This window comes from Puma concolor, chromosome E4 (genome assembly GCF_028749965.1).
Source record: "Puma concolor isolate L17-30 chromosome E4, mPumCon1.1.hap2, whole genome shotgun sequence".
In the NCBI taxonomy this organism is placed as follows: domain Eukaryota; kingdom Metazoa; phylum Chordata; class Mammalia; order Carnivora; family Felidae; genus Puma; species Puma concolor.
Window position 1 is genome coordinate 42,591,219 of NC_141683.1, and position 13,535 is coordinate 42,604,753.

Genomic DNA, 13,535 nt, shown 5'->3' on the forward strand with positions numbered 1-13,535 from the left:
AACAACACGAATCCACAGTCCAACATAGACCTTAAATCAGGCAATGGTGAAAACCAAGGACTCTGCCACCCAAACTAAATCTATACTCCTCCAAGCACTGAGAGATTTGGATTCGTGAACCAATCGAGATTACTTTGAGTACTTGTTTGGTATGAGGCACACTATCAGGGCAATTTTTCTTAAACAAAAGAAAGGAAAGGAAGAAAGGTACACTTCACTGATGGAATTTACAGCCCATTTCCAGAGGTAGGAAATAAAAAGAGAATTATCCATACCAGAGAGGATATGCTGTATATGTGTCCTGCAAACAGTGAGGACTACAAAAGCTCAGAGGAGGCAGACAGCACTGCTCTACCTGGGAAAGAAAGACAAGTTGAGCCAGAGATGATGCTTGCAGGCACGTAGCCTTCCTCAGCAGGCCAGGAGGGGCAAGGGCATCGTGAGAAACACATGAGCAGAGATGCGGGGGCTGGAATGTGCATGATGTGTTCAAGGGACAATGAGTCATCCCCTTAGCTTTCTTTACAGCTGCTACATAATAGTGGGCACCTAACAGGTTATTATTTCTTTTTCTTTTCTTAAAAACTGCAAAAATAAAGCGAGACCCAAATTCTCAGTATAGAAAATATGCCTGTGATGTCAGTGCCCAGTGACGCTGAGGAGGTGAGAATTCCTGAGCCCGGTATGAACTTGAACCTCGACAAAATTCTCACCCTTGCTTGCTGGAAACTCCATTTATTTAATGCTGTTGTACAGAAGTCTGTTCTTTGGAAATCCTGAAAATAACCTGGTCAAACCTTACCTCAATTACTAAGCACAGTGTCAGCAGACAGTTTGCTTTGTCATAATTGATCACCAACTTTTATGCTGTTTTAAAATCCTTTAAAGCTATTTGGAGCCAGGAAATGTCTCTGAGGAAACTAATCCTGGTAACATTACCTACACAAATGGCTTTGTGACGGCACATCGGCAGTTGCTGTGGGGGTGGGGTGTGTTTTAAGGTGCAGTGCCCTCCTGCATTTGGGATTCTGCATTTGGGATCCTGCATTTGGGATCCTGCATTTGGGATCCTGCATTTGAGATCCTGCATTTGGGATCCTGCATTTGGGATCCTGAATTTGGGAATTTCTGGGTATGTGTGAAAGGTGGCGAGGTAGTTCCACCTCCAAGATGTTCAGTGGGAAGATTTTTTGCTTTTCTGGTATTTTCTACTGAAAATGTTGTTGTTTTTCACAGTGTTTTCTATTGAGGAATATTAGCTGCCTCTAACCCAAAACTTATGGGAAGTTCTTCTTTATGTATCATCTTTTAAAAATAATTTGTGACCCACCCCCCTTTCTGAAATGGTGACTATACATTTCCAGTGTGTTTAGAAAGGAGAGTAATTGTCACTTCATGATTTTAGCAAAACAAATGTTACCAAAGTGCTGAAGGAACAACCACTTGAGACATTGTGTTCTCTTAGTCACAGGCACATACTAGGAAAAATTCAACTAAGCCTCACTCCGGGGGTATTAAAATAGCCCTTTTCGCAGCTCAGAATCACATTTCAAAGGGTGCCTAGGTGCAAAGCTAGGCCAAGTATAACCTAGCCCCAAGATAGTGCCAGGAGTAATACGTTGTTTTCCACTTTGTTTTAAACAACAGAGTGCAGCACGGAGATGGGAGCATGCAGAGAACTAGCAGGGAGCCACTGAGCAGCAGGGAGCTGGGTGACCTTGAGTAGGTCACCTAACCTTGTCTGGGCATCTGCATTTAGAAAATGAGGGGGAATGCCCATTGTGCTTAATGCATAATGGCCAAATAAGAAAATATAAGCAAAAGCATTTTGTAAATGGCAGGTCTTTCCTACAGTACTTGAGGGAATCATTAGAGATGGCTATTTGGGGGAATGAGATAGGTGCAAAGCTTCTTTTCAAAAAAAGTTTCATACCTTCCATCTTATGTGATTTAAGTTTAGCGATTACAGGTTCATTAATTAATACCTTAAGAAAATACTGTTATACTATCACTGTGTCTTCTAAATGAACCATCTCTCTTTTCACTGCCATTTGCAATTTTCTCTATGGAAGAAAGGTGTTTAAAAGACAAATTGCCTGGAAGATAATGGGGTGAGATTTTCTAAGCATCTTCTGTCCAGAGACAAAAGGCTTTTTCAGCTATTCTCAAGTACACCAGTTGAACACTGATTTATTTGACAATGTAATACATTTTTTTTTTCAAGTAAAGTAAGGAAAGGGGGCGTTCCAGCAGATCCGACGGAGGGAGGTGTTGAGGGAAACGTGTAAGAGAAGGAGGAGAAAAGAATATTGAGGGAGCAGACCAGAAGTACCAGGCAACCATACAGGATATCTTCAGAACTGAAATTCAATAAACAAGACTGCTCCCGAGTCAAAGGGAGCAAGTCCCCATCTGCCCGTGAAGGTGTCTGGGCTCCCACTGGCCCCTCCTTTCTTCCCCACTGCTCTGTTCTTTTTTGAAAGCTTATCAATAAGAATGTGGCAGGGGCGCCTGGGTAGCTCAGTTGGTTAAGCGTCTGACTTCTGCTCGGGTGATGATCTCGCGGTCCATGAGTTTGAGCCCCGCGTGGGGCTCTGTGCTGACAGCTCAGAGCCTGGAGGCTGTTTCGGATTCTGTGTCTCCCTCTCTCTGACCCTCCCCCGTTCATGCTCTGTCTCTCTCTGTCTCAAAAATAAATAAACGTTAAAAAAAAAAAAAAAAAAAAAGAATGTGGCAGAGCACTTTTCCAAGAAGGCCATGATCTGTCATTCAAAAAGAGAGAGAGCCCTTCAAGGCAAAGTCATACACTAATCTCCCAATGACCAGCTTTGCTGCCTGAAGCATGATTGCTGTCCCCCACTTAGATCTTATTCTTAGAGACGGACTGTTTTTTTGTTTTGTTTTGTTTTGTTTTGAGAAAGAGAGCGAGCACTTCGGCATACAAACAGGTGAGGCTGAGGGAGGGAGAGAGAAGAGAGAGAATCTTAAGCAGACTCCACACTCAGTACAGAACCCGATGTGGGGCTCAATCCCATAATCAACGAGATCATGACCCGAGCCCAAATGAAGACTCAGCCACCCAGGCGCCCCAAAGGGCTTGACTTCTCTTTTTCATTTGAGGTAAAATTATTAGGGGAGCTGATCCAAATACATTAGCAACGGGGACCCCACCCTTACTAAATGTGTATCATTTCTCAGCCACTTTTCAATACTACTTAATGTGTTGCCTGTCAGATCAGATGGGGGCACCGACTGGGTGGAAGCCGGTGGTGCAGGCAGTGAAAGGACTCACCCAGGGCACAACAAAGGAGATAGATGTTTATTGAATATACCATAAGGGAGCAGCGGGCACAAGAGCAGAGGAGAGGCCATTAGCAACGATGACACAGTTGGTGGGGGCTGTTTTATAGGAGGGAAGATGAGGAGGTATGGTGACTTACAGAATTTTCCCTTTTTCCGTAACTGTGCCTGGTTATAAGTAACCCATTGGTTAGTTAGGGACTGTGGATATTTTGAGGTGGGTCGCCTTCTGCCTTGATCAAGTTTCCATGACACAATCCACATGTGGATTCCTATATTTCATGAGCAAGCTCCAATAAAGCTTGCAGGGGAGGAGGGAGTTAATTGATGATATTTATTGAAAGTTTCAAAGGTTGCTTCCTATAAATACAACCTGAGCACAACTGAGTGTCTCTTCTAAAATTAGTTTCTTTTTTTTAATGTTTTTTTTTGAATTTATTTTTGAGAGAGGGAGAGAGAGAGAGAGACAGACAGACAGACAGACAGACAGAGTGTGAGCAAGGGAGGGGCAGAGAGATATGGAGACACAGAATCCAAAGCAGGCTCCAGGCTCTGAGCTGTCAGCACAGAGCCAGATGCAGGGCTTGAACCCATAAACTGTAAGGTCACGACCTGAGCTGAAGTCGGTTGCTTAACGTACTGAGCCACCCAGGTGCCCTTAAAATTAGTTTCTTTTTTTTTTTTTTTTTAATTTTTTTTTTTTTCAACGTTTATTTATTTTTTGGGACAGAGAGAGACAGAGCATGAACGGGGGAGGGGCAGAGAGAGAGGGAGACACAGAATGGGAAACAGGCTCCAGGCTCTGAGCCATCAGCCCAGAGCCTGACGCGGGGCTCGAACTCACGGACCGCGAGATCGTGACCTGGCTGAAGTCGGACGCTTAACCGACTGCGCCACCCAGGCGCCCCTAAAATTAGTTTCTTAAACAAACAAATTAATTCCTCTGCTTGCCAGGTCAGCTGACCAAAGCCACAATGGAAGTAACATAGGAAAATATCACTGAGGATAAAGCTTTTATGGTCAAATAAAATAAAAATATCAGTTTACTAATGTATTTTTTTAATTAAAAAAAGTTTTAATGTTTATTTATTTTTGAAAGAGAGAGAGAGTGAGAGCAAGGGAGGGGCAGGGAGAGAGGGAGACACAGAATCCGAAGCAGGCTCCAGGCTCTGACCTGTCAGCACAGAGCCCGACGCAGGGCTCAAACCCATGAACTGTGAGATCATGACCTGAGCCAAAGTTGGATGCTCAACCGACTGAGCCACCCAGGTGCCCCAAGGTATATTTTTTTAAGAGAGAGAGATAGAGAAAGAGAGCATGAGCTGGAGAGAGGGGCAGAGAGAAAGAGAATCCCAAGCAGGCCCCATGCAGAAATCAGTAGTCAGATGCTCAACCAACTGAGCCGCCCCCCAGTTCACTGATGTATTTATCTGACAGATACTTGTCAACACTGTGGGGGACAAATGAAGTATAGGTATTTCTGTCCTCTAGGAACTTACAATCCAGTTGGGAGAAAAAGTGTACGATAATTGTACTTTAAATATATTCACTACCAAAAAAAAAATGAAAAAAAGAAAAAGAAAAGGTTTAAGGGGCACCTGGATGGCTCAGTCAGTTAAGCACCCAACTCTTGGTCTCGGCTCAGGTCATGATCTCAAGGTTCTCTGACAGTGCAGAACCTGCTTGGGATTCTCTCTCTTCCCCTCTCTCTGCCCCTCTCCTGCTCACCTGCATTCTCTCTCTCTCTCTCAAAATAAATAAATAAACATTAAAAAAATAACAAAAAATAAAATTTAAAAAGCATCAGATACATGTTCCATTAAGAAATAAGTGGCCATAAACATATTTAAAATATTCAAATTCACTAGAAATCCAAATGCAAAATAACTAATTCTCACCTATCAAATTGGTAAACATTTTTATAATATTCAGAGAAATGAGCATTCTTTTACCCATGAGAGGAATGTAAACTGGTACCACTTCTTTAGTGGAAAATCTGGGAACAAGAATCAAAAGCCTTGAAGTAGTCCCATCTTTCTCTACTAGAGTTTTATCCTTAAGAAATAAGCATTATAATTTTTAATAGGTAAAAACTGGAAACAATCAAAATGTTCAACAATATAACACCGATTAAATTATTGCATATTCAGCAATAAAATGTCTACAGAAGTAAAACATGATTTTTTTTAAAAAGTCATGTCCAGAGGCACCTGGGTGGCTCAGTCAGTTAAGCGTCCAACTTCAGCTCAGGTCATAATCTCGTAGTTCGTGGGGTCAAGCCCCGCGTTAGGCTCTGTACTAATGGCTCAAAGCCTGGAGCCTGCTTCAGATTCTGTGTCCCTTCTCTCTCTCTGCCCCTCCCCTGTTCATGCTCTGTCGCTCTCTTTCAAAAATAAATACACATTAAAAAAAGTGTTTTTAAGTCACGTTCACAACACAGTGCAAAAAACCTGATTAAAAACTGTAGTGTAAATTCAGTTTAGTTTAAAATATACACATATATTTATATATTTATTATTATATATCAAATAATTAACAATGGTTATTTCTATGCCTTTCTAAAATATCCAAATTGTACATTGTGTTCATGTATACTTTTGCAATTAGGAATAAAAGCAACTAATTCCTTTTTTAAAAACAGAAATGTGAAGGTCAAACACTCTGTGAAAGCCCTTTTGATTTAAACATTTACATAGGTGATGTCTTTGACATTCCAGTCTTCCTCAACTTGACCAGGCATCATAACATCATGTCTCAAATATTAAGGATGAAAAATACTACTGTAGTTAACTACTGAGTGCTTACTCTGTGTCAGGCAGTGTATTAAGAAATCTATATGTACCATTGCATTTAATCCTCACAACTACCTTCTGAGATAGAAATTATTTTTATTCCCAGTTTACAGATGAAGAAACTGAGGCTTAATGAGACAATAAGAGGACACCTAGCTAGTAGGTGGAAGGGATGGCATTTGAACCCTGGCAATTTGGCTTTAAAGCCTACATTCTTTATATCTACACATATATTCTTACTTTCTCCTTTGCAAGAACTGGAAAGGCCCATCCAATTTATTATTTGGTATTTGCTGGGTAGAGGGCATATTAGTCTTGTTAAATAGAAGATTGTGGAATTTGATATGAATTACTTGGGATTTTGCCCTCGGGGCTACTGAAGACACCACTCTCTGACTGCCTAAGCTCAGCAGCTAGTGACAGAGCTGGAGGCTAAGCCTAAGAGCTTGCCCTAGAGTTTGCATCCTCTCCCAGCCATGGCAGGATGCCTCTTGGGGGTCTGCCCTAGTCCCCATTTCTTGAGAGTATCAGGAAGAAAGAGGAGATGTTTCCCACTGTGATTCAGTCTGGTCCCCAAGTATCTGCTCCGCCAACTGGCAAGTATCCTTCTCGGGCATGAGGCTTGGCTGGAGCCCCCCGTGACTCCCATGGCATTTCTAAGCGTTCAGGACACTTATGCACCCACTTTCCTACTCCCCCAACTCCTTCTGATTCCAATCTTCCTCCCATCAGATATGTCACTTTATTTCTGTTATAAATCCAGCCCACATCCAGGAACCTCAGAAATTGCACTATTTGGTGAGGCGGGGAAATTTGTTCTTGAGGATAATGGTCATGGTAAGAAAATATTGATGTTTAAAATCAGAAGCTAAAAAATCACACAGATTTCCAAAGGAGGAAGTCCTAATGGTTTTCTGAATGCACAAATAATAGCTTGTGAGAAGCTTTTAAAGAGCTTTCCTCTAAGTCTAAAGGCTCAAGGTTGGTTTTTTTTTTTTTTTTTTGAGGTTTCTTAATGGAATCTAAACACTTCATTGTGTTCACCAGAGCAGCAAATTGAATGTAAAGTGGCAGCAGACCCTAAAAGGGAGGCTGGTGACTTGGAGCACAATTTGCATGAAATACATTTTTTTTTTTTTTTTTTTTTTTATGGTACTTAAATGCTCCTATGAGACATTGAGTTTGACTTCTTGTATGGTTTCCTTTTTCACTACAGGTCACCCTAGCGGGGTCGGTCCATCCTGCCGCCTCCCAAACGTCACACCCAAGTCGCCACTTGGGGGCACTCTAACGCCTCCTTCCCTTCCCATCGCCATTTTCCCTCCTACCTTTACACAGGGTTGACCCTGTTTCTGGGGCCTTTTATAACATAATGGTCATCACTAGCCTCAGCAGTTTCTTAAAAAGAAACAAAGGAACACATCCTTAACATATTGAAAAATAATACATTATATAATTTTTCAAGGAGCATTTAGGAGGACTACCCCTCAAAAGAATCTCCTAAGATAGGTAGGGCGGATACTATGATCACCTTCTTTTAGAACAGACACTTTGGCTTGCGGAGATAGAGGCAATGTTTAAACCTTGAACGTTTCTGAAGCCAGAGTTTCTCTGCTTCTTCGGCCAGGCCTCTTTCCTGCAATCATTCTGACATAAGATCCAGCCTTATTTTGAAGGAAGATCATCTTTTAATGAAGACATCAAAGCAATAATCAGCCATAAGAATAGTACAATAGAAAAAGAAAGTCACATAATCACATTTCTCTTCCAGTATTTACTTGTAAAATGATTTCAATCTCAAAGAAGAAAAAATTGCGATCCCTTTTCAAAGTTGAATATAAATTCACTTAAACATGGAATAGACAGCTTGCCCAGATCTCTTCCCCACCCTTCCATCCACACTAGGCAATTTAATTAATGGGCGAACAGCCTGATGGTGGATTTTTCTGATAGAGTAGCATGAACGACCCACCCTTGCACAGTTCCTTGGCACACCACTCTGGCTGCATTACAGAAACAGAACAGAGTCGTATGGTTCCTGGAAAGTAATTGTTTGGCAGGGCTCTAGCCTCGGGCAAAATCCACATAGAAAAAGTGCTCAGGTGGCCCTCTCTGGTGCCAGGGGCAGGGTGGATGGCAGAGGGTGGGCGTTGACTGTGTGTGATGGTGTGAGGTCCTGAGGGGGGTGGAGGATGGGAGGACACAGCCAGGGAATATAGAGAAACCCGAAAAACAAGGCTCTAAATCATTGTTGCTTCTCTGCTCCTGTAACCCGTTCATTTAGCTATCAAGTGTATACTCAGTATCTGTTGCTTGCTCAGCACTGAACAAAGAGTTTTGCCTAAGTGAACACAAGAGACCAACTTTTAGAGGCACCTGGGTGGCTCAGTCTATTGAGTGTCAGACTTCCGCTCAGGTCATGATCTCAAGGTTCATGAGTTCAAGTCCCACATCGGGCTTGCTGCTATCAGCAAGGAGCCGGCTTCTTCTCTCTCCCTTCCTGGCTTGTGCTCCCTCAAAAATAAATAAATAAACATTTAAAAACAGGGAGAGAGACCAACTTTTAAAGGGTATAAAAAAACAAGTTCATGCCTTTGATCAGCTTTCAGTTCAGATGAGGAAATTGTTTCCCAAGAAGTTATTTAACAAATATTTTGAGCTTCTACTCTGCAGTGGGGGTGTCTGACAGGCCTCAAGGCTCCACTTTGAAATGCTGATACATTCCAGTGTAAAGAACCAGCTTTTAGAGCCCACTAACTGACAAGGTCAATGTTATACAGACATGCAGAAGAAGATTGCTCTTAAAATTACCCCAAGACTGTGGTCATGTTAAAGTGTGAATCAACAAAAAAACATTTCAGAGAACTTGCTGGACATCTTTCCAGGATGTTTTCAAAGGAGTGGGGAGAAGAGCAAACTCCCATCTCAGACTTGAGGCTGATCAGGTCCGGGAGCCCTCCCTCTACCTTCATTTCCATGTCACTACAAAGATGAGCCTCAAACATGGTCAGCATAGTGTGACCTGCTTAACAGAAACGATCTCAGCACTGTGGTTGTGGATTCCAGGCCCCTGTCCACTCTCGGCAAGTGGCAACAGAGACCCTTCTGTGGGTATCCCTTTTATATGAAAATGTCTTTTGGAAACCAGAGGCTGCTGCCTGTGATCTCATACTGCACACACCCATAGTAGAACGTCAGGCTCTTAGTTCAGATAGGAGCCGGTCAGGCACTTGGCCAGTGTTCAGCCTGTTCCCTGCTCCTCCTGGTCCTCTGAGCTGGGACCTTAGGGTGCTACACCAGTGAATGCTTGACTGTTTCTACCTTTCTGCAAATGACTTTTACCATGTGATGCAATGATTACGGCAGGATATTGAAGAAGCAGCTGCCACTAATGGAGGAAAGGTCAAGCCTCTCAAGAGTGCTTCTGTTCCCACAAGGCGACACCAGCATTGCCTACCAGCTTTCCATGCAAACCAGCACCCAGGTGTCCATTCAGCTTGTCCGAAAAGCCTTCAAAAAGGCTCTCTGCAAAAGAAAGTTCTGCACAGAACAAAACATACCCCGGTCTCAGCCTGTCCCTAGCTTTGATTTGGGGCAAGGTTTAGTTTTCATATTCACAAACCCAAAGAGTAAGACCCACGATTTCTAAGGTCCTTTCCAGCTTTAACTTTCTATGTATGTAAAAGCCAAAGGGAAAAAAAAATCAGGCAGTAGTCATTAAGATTCACCGCCCTGCGATCAAAAAGAATGAAATATTGCCATTTGCAACAACGTGGATGGAACCAGAGTGTGTTATGCTAAGTGAAATAAGTCAGTCAGAGAAAGACAAACATCAGATGATTTCACTCATATGTGGAATTTGAGAAACTCAACAGATGAACATAGGGGAAGGGAAGGAAAGATAAGGAAAAAAGAGAGAGAGAGGCAAACCATAAGAGACTTTTAAATCCAGAGAACAAATTGAGGGTGGCTGGAGGGGTACTGGGTGGGGGGATGGGCTAAATGGGTGAGTGGCGTTAAGGAAGGCACTTGCTGTGGGGTGCCTGGGAGTTATGTGTAAGTGACGAATCACTAAATTCTATTCCTGAAATCATTACGCTATATGTTAACTAACTTGGATTTAAATTTTTGAAAAAGGGAAAAAAAGAAAAATAAGCAGATAAATATCACATTAAAAAAAAGAAAAGAAAAAGATTCGCCACCCTGTGGCTGAACCAAATAGTTTTTCTAAAGTTTATTTTAATCTTTATTTAAAATGCTATAAAATTTATTCAAAATTAATCATTTAATTAACAATTAGTACAGAACAGCAAAGTAATTAGTGGTTGGTATACACGCAAGAACCCCGAACTCTGAGTCAAAAGACCTGAGTTTCAAGCCATCAGAGAGGCACCATGCTCTGCCCAAGGGAAAAAAATCATGATTTGGGAGCTGAGCTCAAATTCTAGCTCCATCACTTTCTAGCTGTGAAACTTTGTGCCAGTTACTTAACCTTTCAGGGTCTGTTATTTCATCCGTAAACGGGAATAAGCAATATATCACCAGATTGTAGTTTAATATATAGAAATATAGGGGCACCTGGATGGCTCAGTCTGTTGGGCATCTGACTTCGGCTCAGGTCAAGTTCATGGGTTTGAGCCCCACATCAACCCCTGGGCTAACAGCGTCGATTCTGTCTCCCTCTGCTTCATATTCTGTCTCCCTCTCTCTCTGCCCCTCCCCCACTTGCACTCTCTCTCTCTCTCAAAAAACAAAAACAAAAACAAAAAAAGATTTAGAAATATAAAGCTTAAGATTTATTAAGCTCTTGGCACATGGTAGGAATTCAGTTAATATTGGTTTATGTAAATGGCTTTTCTAAGATCTCTTAGGGAAGAAAACTAACATATTTTGAGTTCTAGCTTTGTGGTAGCAAATTCCATGACTTCAACATGTAGTCCTGATGAAGTGGATACTGTTGTCCGAATTTCAGCCTAAATTCACTTCTCCCGATGTAAAATGGGTGTAATATCTTTCCTACTCAATCCAAAAAAATTCTTACGAAGATTAGACTAATTTAATGTGAGACTTGCAAATTGTTGATATTTATATAAGTGGGAATATCCTAGCTATTGCTTTATTAAACACTCTTTACAGTAATGTTCAATCACCCAACATGCATGTATTCAGATTCTACCATTTGGCCATTGATTCAGAACATAGTCTCTGTTCTCAGTGCTCTTATAACCAGGGGCACCAAAATAACACCCAGGAAACTAATGAGAATAGTTAGGAACAGCTGAGTTGTCACTGCAGTAGAAAGTAGTTAAAAGAGAATGATATGACTTAAAAGATAAATAAATTTAAGGTGAAGAGATGGAGAAAAGGGAAGACACTTCATATAAAGGAATGAGCATGAAAATAGGAAGCCTTTGAAGAGATTAGGATTCTCATCCTTGTAATTTACAGGAACATTAAGTATTGAATCTTTCATGCAGCAAACATTTATTGAGCATCTATTATGTGCTAGGCACTATTCTAAGTGTTGGATATATGGAGTGAACAAATTAGAAGGTAGTTCCCTTGAGGAGCTTATATTCTAGTAGGTGAGACAGATTAAATAAAATAAATAAATTATACAGAATGTTAAGTGATGAGCACTTCAGAGAAACCAGAGTGGAGCAGGGTGGGGGGATCAAGAGCGACAGGAGTGAGGTCGTAGGTGGCAACAGAAAGTAGAGAGATCAGACTAGGTTTCATTGAGAAGGTAACACTTGAGCACAGGCCTGAAGGAGGAGGAATAAGTCAAGGAGATACACAGGGAAAGAGCTTCAGGCAGAAGGAAGAGTGAACAGTTATAGCAGTGGTTCTCAAACTGTGGTCCCCACCCAGACCAGCAACATTAACATTGTCTGGGCATTTGCTAGAAACACACATTTTCAGTCTCCACCAGAAACTCTGGTTCAGCCCAGCAATCCCCCTTCAGGGGACTCTGATGTTCCCTAAAATTTAAGAGCCACTGAGCTATAAAATAAAGGTCTAGTTGGTGTGTGCCAAGCCTGTGTCAGTCTTGTGCAAGGCCAGCATGGCTAGAGCGAACTAAGTAAGAGGGAGAGAAATAGTAGGTGACATCTAAAGAGAGAATGACACCGAGAGGTGGGGGTGAGAACGGGAGAGATCCTGTAAACTCTTGTTAGCCATTGTAAGGACTTTGGTTTTCACTCTGAGTGAAGTGTGGAGATATTTCAAGATTGTGACTAGCAGTGACACCATGTGTTTTGAAAGCATCCTTCTGGCTGCTGTTAATGATAGATTGTAGGGGTGCCTGGGTGGCTCAGTCGGTTGAATGTCTGACTCTTGATTTCCACTTGGGAATTGGTCGGATCGGCCCTGCATTGGGCTCTGTGCTGGAGCCACAGAGTCTGCTTGGGGTTTTCTCTCTCCCTCTTTCTCTGTCCCTCCTCAGCTTGTGCCCTCTTTCTCCCTCAAAATAAAAAATATATATATAAGCTTTAAAAAAAAGAATAGATTGTAGAGGGGTGCCTGGGTGCCTCAGTCAGTTGAGCATCCAACTCTTGGTTTCCACTCAGGTTGTGGTCACAGGGTCATGGCATCAGGCCATACGTTGGGCTAGGTGTGGAGCCTGTTTGGGATTCTCTCTCTCCCTCTGTCTCTCTCCCTCTGCCCTTTTCCCCAGCTTGTGCTCTCTATCTCTCTAAAAATATAATAATAATAATTTAAAAAAGAATAGATTGTAGAAGGGTGAAAGTGGAAGACTTTTTTTCAGGAATGCAGGCAACAGATAATAAAGAGTGGCTTGGATTAAGATGACAGTGGTAAAGATGGAGACAGGAAGTGGAATCTGAATATATTTTGAAGGTAGAGCCAAGGGATTTCCTGGCAGAGTGGTTGTAGGGAATGAGAGAAAGAAAGATATTGAGGATGTTTCTGGCTTGAGCCACCGGAAAGTTGAGTTGCCATCAACTGAGATGGGAAAGGTGCAGTGGAAGCAGGTTCGTGAGGAGAGGCAGGGAGGCGGGGGTGGCGCCTCAATAGGAAGTTGAGTTTGGGACATGTCTGAGATGTCCATCCAACCTCCAAATGGAGATGTGGAGTGAGCAGTTGGATCTATGAGCCTATATTGAGTTGAATCAACTCGTCATCATTCTGAGTTACACGGGGAACCAATGGCTACCAGCAGCAGTAAGAACTGATTCTGCTCACTTCAAATCAAGAGTGATACCAGAGTTCTTAGTCTTTTCACTACTTGTTTCTTTATAATCCACATATCCAAAAGAGCAGTTTCTTTTCTTGACTAGCTAAAAGCCCTCCAGGCTCAGGTCAAGGGACTTTCACCCCCAGAAAGGTCTTGGCCTTGGAGAAATGGAAGCAGTGGGGATACTTAGCTCTCCAGACTTTTGGTGAAAATCAATTGAATGATCTCATGCTAGATTTTGCCTTTTT

The 13,535-nt window shown here is 42.1% G+C and overlaps 1 long non-coding RNA gene across 3 annotated transcripts in view; it reads right to left on the bottom strand.

The window, feature by feature from the left end:
- The window catches only part of LOC147572623 (uncharacterized), a 45,078-nt gene that overhangs the window by 9,502 nt on the left and 22,041 nt on the right, over positions 1-13,535 (bottom strand). Inside the window, exon 1 of one of the 3 annotated variants that reach the window (XR_015245740.1) lies at positions 7,624-7,735. The exons of the other annotated variants lie outside the window; for them this stretch is intronic. This is a non-coding gene — a long non-coding RNA (uncharacterized LOC147572623). Of the gene's footprint in view, positions 1-7,623; positions 7,736-13,535 lie in introns of those variants that run through there. 3 annotated transcript variants of the gene reach the window in all.